Raw genomic sequence first — 10175 nt, forward strand, 5'->3', positions numbered from 1 at the left:
AGACATCCCTCCCGATTTTTAACCACCACACATGGGTGTGGGGCAAGCCGATTCTGTATCTTTGCACCTCCTACCTGTCTCCACATGGCTTCTTTATAGCCTTAGCTGTAGGAGTTCTGTTCAGCTGGTCTTCAGGTGGTTCTCAAGGTGGCTGTTCTATAATTTAGTTGTACTTTTGACTTGTCCAGGTGAAATTAGTTTTAATACATTTTATTTAACACAGTGTATCCAAAATATTATTTCAGCATGTAATTAACATAAAATTACCGAGATGTTTTATAATCTTTTTTTCATTCTAACTCTTTGAGAATGATACATATTTACACTTACAGTAGGTCTCAATTCAGACTAGCCACCTTTCAAGTACTCAATAGCAACATGTGGATAGTAGCTACAAACTGGACAGTGTAGATTTAGAATTTAAAATTTTTTATTCCAATTATAGCCACCATAGGAAGCCAAATAAATGGCTGTCTTATTAAATAGAGGAAGACTGTTTGATAAGGAAAAAACCCTTTTTTATGTGAGATAATGATCTAAAATTGGACTCTTTGCATTTCCTTTGATTACTCTTAATTTACACACATAGTTCATTGAAGAGTAATCTTAATTGGGCTAATGAAGAAAAAATATATATGTAGTAGTTAGGAATATTTTAGATACTTTCTTCTGAACGAATATGGCCAGATGCTCTGTAAATTCAGTAGTTGAAAGTATCAGAGGGTTTGTAAACTGCTTAGACATTGAATACCTCCACTAGTCAAAAATATTTTGCAGCCTATATTATATGGTATAACTATTTTATATGATACCATTATAATATTTTCTTTATTAATCCATGCACCTAAATAGTAAACTTTAATTGTCAGAGATTTAAAGAAAATCTCTGGATTATGGGGCTATTCTAAGAAAGTCTCTAAACTGAGTCCCCCTGTGGAAAAAAATCTGTACAGGGGAGAGTTTTTTTTCTAGTCTCTCCTTTAGTGCACCTACTTCCCCTGTCAATAAATAGTACATTGAAAAATCTATTTGACTAAGCTCACCTATTATTTAAAATATTTCCATTGGGAACGAATATAAGATCAATGAAGTTCAGACACTTCTTAATAGGGACTGTTTTAACAATGCAATTTTTTTGACCCAGCGAATTATCAAGAATTATTAGTTAACAGTTTTGCTATAGGTTGAATCAGATAGACTTACATGGCAGTCTGCTGCCCCTTGAGCTCTACATGGAGCTCTCCCTGCCCCCTTCCCAGCCACACTCTGGCTTCCCAGGCCTTCCTCTTAACCTCACAGATCTCTGGCACTAACATCAGCAGAGGAAGGAGTGGGGATGGAGGCAAGTGGATTAAAACAATGGGGAGGGGAAGAAGACAGAGAAGGCAGAGTACCTTGTGACCTTAAAATAACGAGCTGTGTTTTCCTGTGTGTCTGGTGAACTGTCTCCAAAGACAGTTCCAAAAAAGAAGCTGTAAAAATGTTTACAATAAAGGCAACATCCTTGGGCTAGCAGCCTGCCCTACCAGGTTTGCTACTTTGAAGCTCCACACACACTTGAATGTGACTCAAAAGCAGATTTCATTATATTTGAAAGGTAGGAATGGGGGTGAGATGAGGATCAGATTTACTACTTGAAAACATTGTTTATAACTCATTTTACAATATTTTGAAGTAATTGATAAAAGAGTAGTGTTCCTCCTGATCCCATTTATTACCAAAATTAATCAGGACTTCTCAGTTGAGATAGAAATAAATTTCCAGTTTTGTTGATTCAGAGTGGAATCAACAAATTCTGCTGTGTAGCTCTAGATTTTCCTAAGTTTTACACTGAAGCCACAACATAGTGAATAACAAAGAGTGAAAACTTCAATGCAAGCAAGATTTTTAAATGGCCATAGTACATAGAGCAATACCCTCCAAAGATGTCCACATCTCAATCCCCAGAATCTGTGAATGTTACCTTACAGGCAAAAGAGACATTGCAGATGTATTAAGGATCTTGAGATGGGAAGATTATTCTGGATTATCTGAGTTGGCCCAATGTAATCACCAATACTCCTTTAAAAGGAAGGCAAGAAAGTCAAAGTCAGATAAAATGTGCGAATTAGAAGCACATGTTGGAATGATGCACTTTGAAGATGGAGGAAGGGGTGAGGAGCCAAGAAATGCAGGTGGCCTCTGGACTCTGGGAGAGGAAAGGAAACAGAATCTCCCCTAGAACCTCCAGGAGGATGTTAGCCTAAGGCCGCTCAGAATTCTGACCTCCACAACTACAAGATAATTCATTTGTGTTGCTTTAATCCAGTAAATTTGTGGTATCTTACAGTAATGATATATGCAACATATGCCACAACCCTCTGCAATTACATTTTCAGCAATTATAGTTTTTACCTTCAGACTTATTTATCATAATTTCATTGCCAATAACAGGAACTACTAATGGCGTGAAGGCCATGATATGGGGAAAGCAAAATATATCTGTATATACACAAGCAACCATACCAGCAAGGAAGGCTGCCTATTTCCACTTATCAAATGTATTCAGCTAATACTTACTGAATAAATAAGTGACCAAAATCAACACAATGCCTGCCCACATGGAGCTTACATTCTAAAGGAGAAGGTAGACAAACAAGCAGTACAAATTCACAGGATCATCACTCTTCTTGGTAAATGCAAATACTGACTGATTCTGAAAAATTAAACCAAGTGTCCCTTTGTAAGCCCAACTGTCAAGTTCATGAACCCTTTGCTACTAGATTGTATTTCCAGAGAAGAAGGCAATGAATATTATAGCCTCGTTCTAATGGTCTACCTCTAGCCTAATGCCATGTTCTGGCCTACATCCTCAAATAACCTAAGACTGCTGAGTCTTACATTGGCTTCAGCATCTTTATATGAAAGGGTTTTAGAGAATGGTGATCTCACTGAAAACGTGGCTAGGAGACTTTCTCTTAAAGCTCTATTTGAATAGCAAGCACACTGCTTATTTATGGAATAGTGATATAGATTAAGGGGTGGAATTCGAAAGCTGCCCCGGGACCACTCTTTGGTACTGCCACTTTAAGACAGGTAACTAGAGAGTTGAAGATCTAGTCACTCTCAGGAGAAGCTTGGGAGAAAGTCTAATCCAAATGAAGGGGAAGGTAGAACTCAAGTGAATCAAAAAGCCTAGTTCACTAGAAATATGGCAGGTACAAAGGAAGCTCTATTAGTGCGCCTTTGCATGACTTGGGAGGAGAGCACCTCCCAACAAGATGCGGAAGTATAATCTGTATGCCTGAACCGATTAACCAGTAATTTCCCCAAGAGACATTTAATGGAGCTGTACAGGAAGTTTCATACCACCCATGATCTGGCTGAACAAATTCAAACTCCAAGCAGGAAGTAAGCCTGCATGCAAAAAACAGATTTAAAATTAAGAAACATCCTTTATTCCTTCCTTTCCCTTAATGCTTATATTCAATTCAACAGCAACTTCTAAAACTTTACCTCCAAAATATCACCTGATTAGTCTTTTTAAAAATATTTTATTGATTTTTTTACAGAGAGGAAGGGAGAGGGATAGAGAGTTAGAAACATCGATCAGCTGCCTCCTGCACACCCCTACTGGGCATGTGCCCGCAACCAAGGTACATACCCTTGACCGGAATCGAACCCGGGACCCTTCAGTCCGCAGGCTGACGCTCTATCCACTGAGCCAAACCAGTCAGGGCCTAGTCTTTTTTTTTTTCATTTCTATTATAATCCCAGTTCAAGCCACCATTGTATTTTGCTTGGACCTTAACCGAACTCTTGCCTCTCTATAATTCATTCCTTAATACTTTTGATTTTATTGAAAAATATGAAAAGTTCAGTAAATTCAAAGAATTTTACAACACAAGTACTCTCACCACCTGGAATTAGCAGGTTGTTAATATTTTGTCATTACAGATATGAATGTCACTTCCTATATGATATAAACAGATATTGCAATTATGGTGATATCTTTGACCCTTTTCTGGTTCCTGTAGCCACACCTATACCTTAAATTGGTGTTTATCCTTTCAGACTGTTTTTACACTTTTACTCCAGACATGTTTTTATAGACAACATATGGGATTGTTTTGTGTCCTTTAAAATTTACATAAATGGTATCATTCTGTACCCTTTTTTACCACTGAACACTACTTTGTTAAGTTATCCATGTTGATTCTTACAGATCTTTTTTATTCATTTTAATTGCTGCATGGTATTTCACTGGATGAATAAACTACAATTGACTTTTTGCAATTTTCCTACTGACTGACATTTAGGTTGCTTGCACAGACAGAAACCCCAGTGTGATCTGCAGATCATTTGAGGTACTTTTTACACTGGGGATCCCTTCCCCGTATTCTGCTGTTTGCCCTGAAAACATGGGCTCTGAATGGCCAGGGAACTGTCATCATTCGGGAATACCGCGGGATGTGGTGCAGTGCTGTGGACAGGACCAAACGCTGGAGAGACGGGTCCAATCAGCCTCTCCCTGCAAGAGGAGCATTTGCTTCATCCTCAGAAGTTCCCATTTCCGACCCCTTCCTGAGGCATGTAGCCCTGACCCGCAAGGCTCTCCTTGTGTCAGGTCCTCTGGGCCCTGTTCCCAGCCAGTCCCTCCAAGGACCTCTGGACACCCCAGGACGCCCCAGCAAAAACCCTCCTCTGCAGGAGCAAAGAACAGATGCAGTCTTTCCCTGAGCCCCTGTGGAAGCTGAATTTCTTCTTACTGATTTTTTCAAATATGGAATCACCCTGGTGCCATTGTGGAGCAAGAGGTTGGCCTCACTCAGATCACTTTTTGTTTCCAACCAAAATGTCTCCTTTTGTGAATTTCCATGGACATCCCCCAGGCTAAGTCCCCCAGGAAGGCACACCTGCTTGGAGCTGGGGGAGCGAGGGAGGCGGGTCGGCCGCCATAAATCTGCCTACTTATAGCAACAAAAAGTGCAACATTTTATGTCAGTTTTATAGAAAACGACACTTGTACATTACAGTCATGTAGCAATAAGTGTGACATCTTAAAAAAACACACACACACAGAAAACTTCTGGGTAAGTGTTTCAAACAGACACATTCCATTGGGATATGTCCTCTTTTTCAATGATCCTAATTGGCAAGTGGGGTTGGGAAGGGGGTGGGGCAGGGGGTCAGGAGCCTGGGAGAAGAAAGACACTGGAATAGAATTCTGGATCCAAGTTTACTTTCATCAGCAGGCGACTTTCCCCTCCGGAGTGTGCTGTCCCCAAACAGGATGTCTGAGCATCCGGGTGGCACACAAACTGGCTGTCACACTGTTTCTTGCTGTTTCATCGGCTTCTTATTCTTTTGGCCGTTTTGGTTGTGCAGCTTGCTGATGTTTGCCAGTTAAACGTTTTCCACTGGTTCTCTGGCAAGGGCTGGAGGAAAGGGGGAGAATCCCGAGGAGAAAAAGGTTGATGAAAGTGTAGATGATGCTGAGTCCTCCGGCAAGTCCAAATGAAGTCTTGGAAGAATTATTAATTGCTCAATTCACCAAGTTTATAGTGAGCAGAATAAAACACCATCATTTACATATAGGCATAAAAAACTTCATAAAACAAATCTCTCAGACATTTATGTTAACAAGAAAACTAATAGAGGCTAGTTAGCATTTAAAAAATTTCTTCATCAGTAATTTCCGTAAGAAATAGGAGCTCTGTACATAGTGGATATATAATAAGATTGACATACTTAAATCTGCACACACTTTAAAAATATGATGAAAGATAAAAATTAGCTAAAAGGAAACTTCAAAATGGTAAAAACCTTAACCATAATGCCTCTTTTCCACAGATCAACAGAAAAAGAGCCTGATTAACTCATGGCCAAGTGAACTCATTAAAAAGGACACTCGTCAAGGGCGGGGGGAAAAAAGGAGACATATGTAATACCCTTTGTAATACTTTAAGCAATAAAACTTAAAAAAAAACCACTCGTTGGAGCATAATCTGCATACCAAAATGTCGTATGTTTGAAATTACTTCAAGAATAAGTCAAACTCTCCTATAAATATGTTTAATTAAACATGAAAATATTTGTTAACATAAGTTTGTCTAGCTATTCTTATTAGCTTGCTTTCACAACACATTGAGAAGCAGAGGTAATGAGAATAGTACCTTGATTTGTTACCAATTTTATTTTCTTCTTCTATCACAATTACTCTGCTCAAGATGAGAGCATTCTGGAAAAATTGATATATATTTTACTGAAAAATTTGTCATCTTTTTAAAGCACTAAATAGACTTAATTTTGTTGTTTTTAAAAATGTAACAACTCAAATTAAGTGGGGAATGTGTTCATGGAAAGGGAGAGGGGTTCTTCCTCAGTTGCTGGGAGAAATCGGGGGTGGGGGTGGGGTGGGAAATATAATATTTTTGCAGTAACATTGGGATTGTCTGTCTTCATGAGCTCTCAGTTTGTATAAGCACCAGGCCTGGTCTTTATCAGGTTTCCACTGAAGAGATGGGGATGAAGGTACAGACCAGGCATATCTCCCGGCGTGGGAGTGACTAAGAAGTACCATATCTCTTCTTTTAAGTCTAAATCTTCAAAGGGGTAATGATTAGAGGTTAATTTAAACCATGGAGCCAAGGAAACCCACATACCTAATACCTGCCTGTGAAAGGGACAACTCACAACTTGGTTGCATAATTGGAGGAGAAATAGAATCGTTGGTATCAGAATGAACAAACATCTATACAAACAGTTATACAAGAGCTGCCAAAACTCCAAGTGGTTCTTCCCATCATTTGGAGAATTTGGGGAGAAGGGAACCCTGGAGACCCAAAGCTTACCTACCAGCCAAGGAAAGTCAGCACAGGCCAGATAGTCATTCCCCCTAACCTGTCCTCTGCTTTCGACTCTATGACGGGGCCTGTGAGTTGTGTACTGTCTATGTTTTGTATTCTGTTATTCCTTCTGTATTTATAGAGAAAACAGAAAAGGAATGCCCCGCTGAATTAACTGTTTGATAAATACTATGTAATGTAACCAATCCAGACTTTAGTTCCTCACTTGAACCAAACCACGTAAATAGAAAGACTATAGAACTCAACAACGGAGGCGCCTCTCTTCATAACCCAGCTCTACCACTTACCATGTGTGTGTTGTCCTGAAAAATGGAACAACTTATCTGCCCCAAATCTCCTTGTTCTTACATTCTTTAACTTAATGATTTCTCTGATGATCTTTCCATGTTTGTTATTTTATTGAAGATATTAGCTTTAAGAGAGCCATGAAATTATTAGACATAGATGGTAGCACTTGTATATATGCGGTTTTAAAACATTAGAGCTGAAAAGCTCCTAGGAAAGTGCTTCAATCCACTTGAGTACACAGCCAGGCATCTGCCTGACCGAGTGACTGCCTTGAGCTGTGCCGAACTCCCCCCTTCCCCCAAAATGTCCTCCTGCCCTGCCCATTTACCTATGTTCTATCACACTTAAAAGCCCGCTTACCTCTCGTCCTCTCTCTGAAGCCTTTTCTGAAAATTTCAGTGATCATTGAACATTCCTAGTAAACAGGACTTAAATTCGCTACGCATTTCCACCCTTAGCCATGTGCTGTATAATATACTGTTTGTTTTACATGCATAACTTATGCTTAAATTATTCATTCTTTTATTTAAATCCTGTAAATATTCATTGACAATCTACCACACACTCTGTGATGGAGGACTTTACTTGAGGAATGTTTCTTTGTAAAATGGAAATTCCTCTTTCAATGTTGTGGGAGATTGAGTAAGATAACATATGTAAGTGTCTGGCTATGTTTTAACATAAATGTCGGTGTTTCTTTCTCTTTTGTAAAAAGGTACTTTTTTAAAAAATAAAATAAGAAAAGGACTGCTTAACTTGTTCTGAAAAAATTAAAGATATCATATCTGTCTCACAAGAATATAACAAAACAAAACAAAACAAAACAAAACAAAAAAAGAAAGAAACATATTGTAACTAGCCCTGCCATCTTTATTAGAGTATTGTGGGATCTACTGGGAGATGTCAGCTGAAAACGTTTTCTAACTTTACAACATTAATATAATTTCATGATCAAATGCTTAGAATACTGGGATAAAAACAGTAAGTAGGCTAATTACCCCCCCCCCCATTAGTGAACTTGTTTCATATATTTGTTACATTCTGTATGACATCCTGAGATCACTGTGGCCTTCTAAATAATTTTTAAATATTTGCATACATTAAGATTCACTCTTTGTGCTGTGAAGTTCTATGGGTTTGACAAATAAATGCCTAGTGTTATACATCTAACCGTTACAGTATCACACTGAATCGCTCCCCTGCCCTAAAGATCCCCTTTGCTCCACCTCTCAACACGCCCTCCAAAACTCCGGACACCACCGATCTTCCCACAGGCTGTAGTTTTGTCTTTTCCAGAATGTCATATTATTGGAATCATACAGTATGTAGCCTTTTAAGACTGCCATTTTTCATTTTTATTTTTTTAATTATTATTATTATTATTATTATTATTATTTTTTTGCAGAGAGGAAGTTTATTTTACTTTCCAAGAGAGGAAAGGGCCGGTGCATTGCTAATCAATAGAGGGAAAGAAACTAAAAGGGGCTCTACTATTGTGTGTGTGTGTGTGTGTGCACGTGCCACAGAATTTTATTATTATTATTTTAGTTTTTTTCTTTATTGATTAAGGTATTACATATGTGTCCTTATCCCCCCATTTCCCCCCACCCCCACACCCACTCATGCCCTCACCCCCCTGGTGTCTGTGTCCATTGGTTAGGCTTATATGCATGCATACAAGTCCTCTGTTTGATCTCTCCCCCTTACCCCCATAAATTTAAGATTCATCAATATCTAGGCGTAGCTTGATAGCTCATCCTCTTTTACTGTTCCATTGTATGGGGGTATCTGAAATACTTTAAAAGTACTGTCCTGTTCTTGTTTCCTGCTTGTAAACTCTTCTCATGTATGTCTGATATTAAAATTAGTCCTTTTTATTTTGACATCTCCTTCTTCCTTAGTAGTCTCTATTTTCTCCAGGTTGCTTTTTTTCTGGCTCTTTTTGTAGACCTCTGTTTTTACATTAAAAGTTTCTCTCAAATATCTGTTTGTTTTGGCTGTCCGTGTAAGTGTGGGGCACAAAGAAGAAAAAACTACTCATCCATGCAAAAACATGAATGTTTCCAGTGATTTATGCTAAATGAAAGAACCCAGATTCAAAACGCTGTAGATTATATAATTATTTTATATGACATTTAAACAAAGTCCAAACAATAGGGACAGAAAAACACACCCGTGATTGCCAGGGGCTGTTGGTTAAGGGAGGAGATTTACTGCAATGGGGCCCAAGGGAACTCCCGGGTGATGCAAATTGTGGTGATTGGAGTGGTGTTTACACAAAGGTATGCGTTTGTCAAAACTCATAGGACCTCCTTCCTCTCAAGGATGAGAAAAGGATGAGAAGCCGCGGAGGTCGGAGGAGGTAGACAGCCATCTGAAGACATCAACAAGGCCTGTATGCTCACAAAGAAATGCTACTCAGACCTTGTTCTTATATCACCTAATTGTCATTGATTAAATGAATATAAAATGATTTTTATATTGTTAAAAAATAACTCATAGGCATCAATGCTGTAAATTTAGAAAACTTTTTCAATGGACATCTCCCAGGAGATCCCACAATACTCTAATAAAGATGGCAGGGCTAGTTACAATATGTTTCTTTTTTTTGTTTTTTGTTATATTCTTGTACACTTAAAAGAGATGCATTTTTGCTTAACCCCTATTACTCCATTAGGGTGGCCACAATTTTTTTTAAAAAAGGAAAATGAGTTTGGTGTGGATGTGGAGAAATTTAAACCCTTGTACACACTATTGGTGGGAATGTAAAACAGTGCAGCTGCTAAGTAAAACAGTATGGAGGTTCCTCAAAAAATTCAAAATAGAATTATCATCCAGCAATCTCACTTTTGAAAGCAGTATCTCAATGAGCTATGTGCGTGCCCATGTTTGTTTACAGCAGCTTTATTTTCAAAAGCCAAGAGGTGGAAGCAACGCACATGCCCATCAAGTGATGAGTGTACAAAGAAATGGGGTAGATGCACACAATGGAATATTAGGTGGCCTTTAAAAGAATGAAATTCTGTTACAGGCTACCAC

This window comes from Myotis myotis, unplaced genomic scaffold, assembly GCF_014108235.1.
Source record: "Myotis myotis isolate mMyoMyo1 unplaced genomic scaffold, mMyoMyo1.p scaffold_m19_p_12, whole genome shotgun sequence".
Lineage (NCBI taxonomy): Eukaryota > Metazoa > Chordata > Mammalia > Chiroptera > Vespertilionidae > Myotis > Myotis myotis.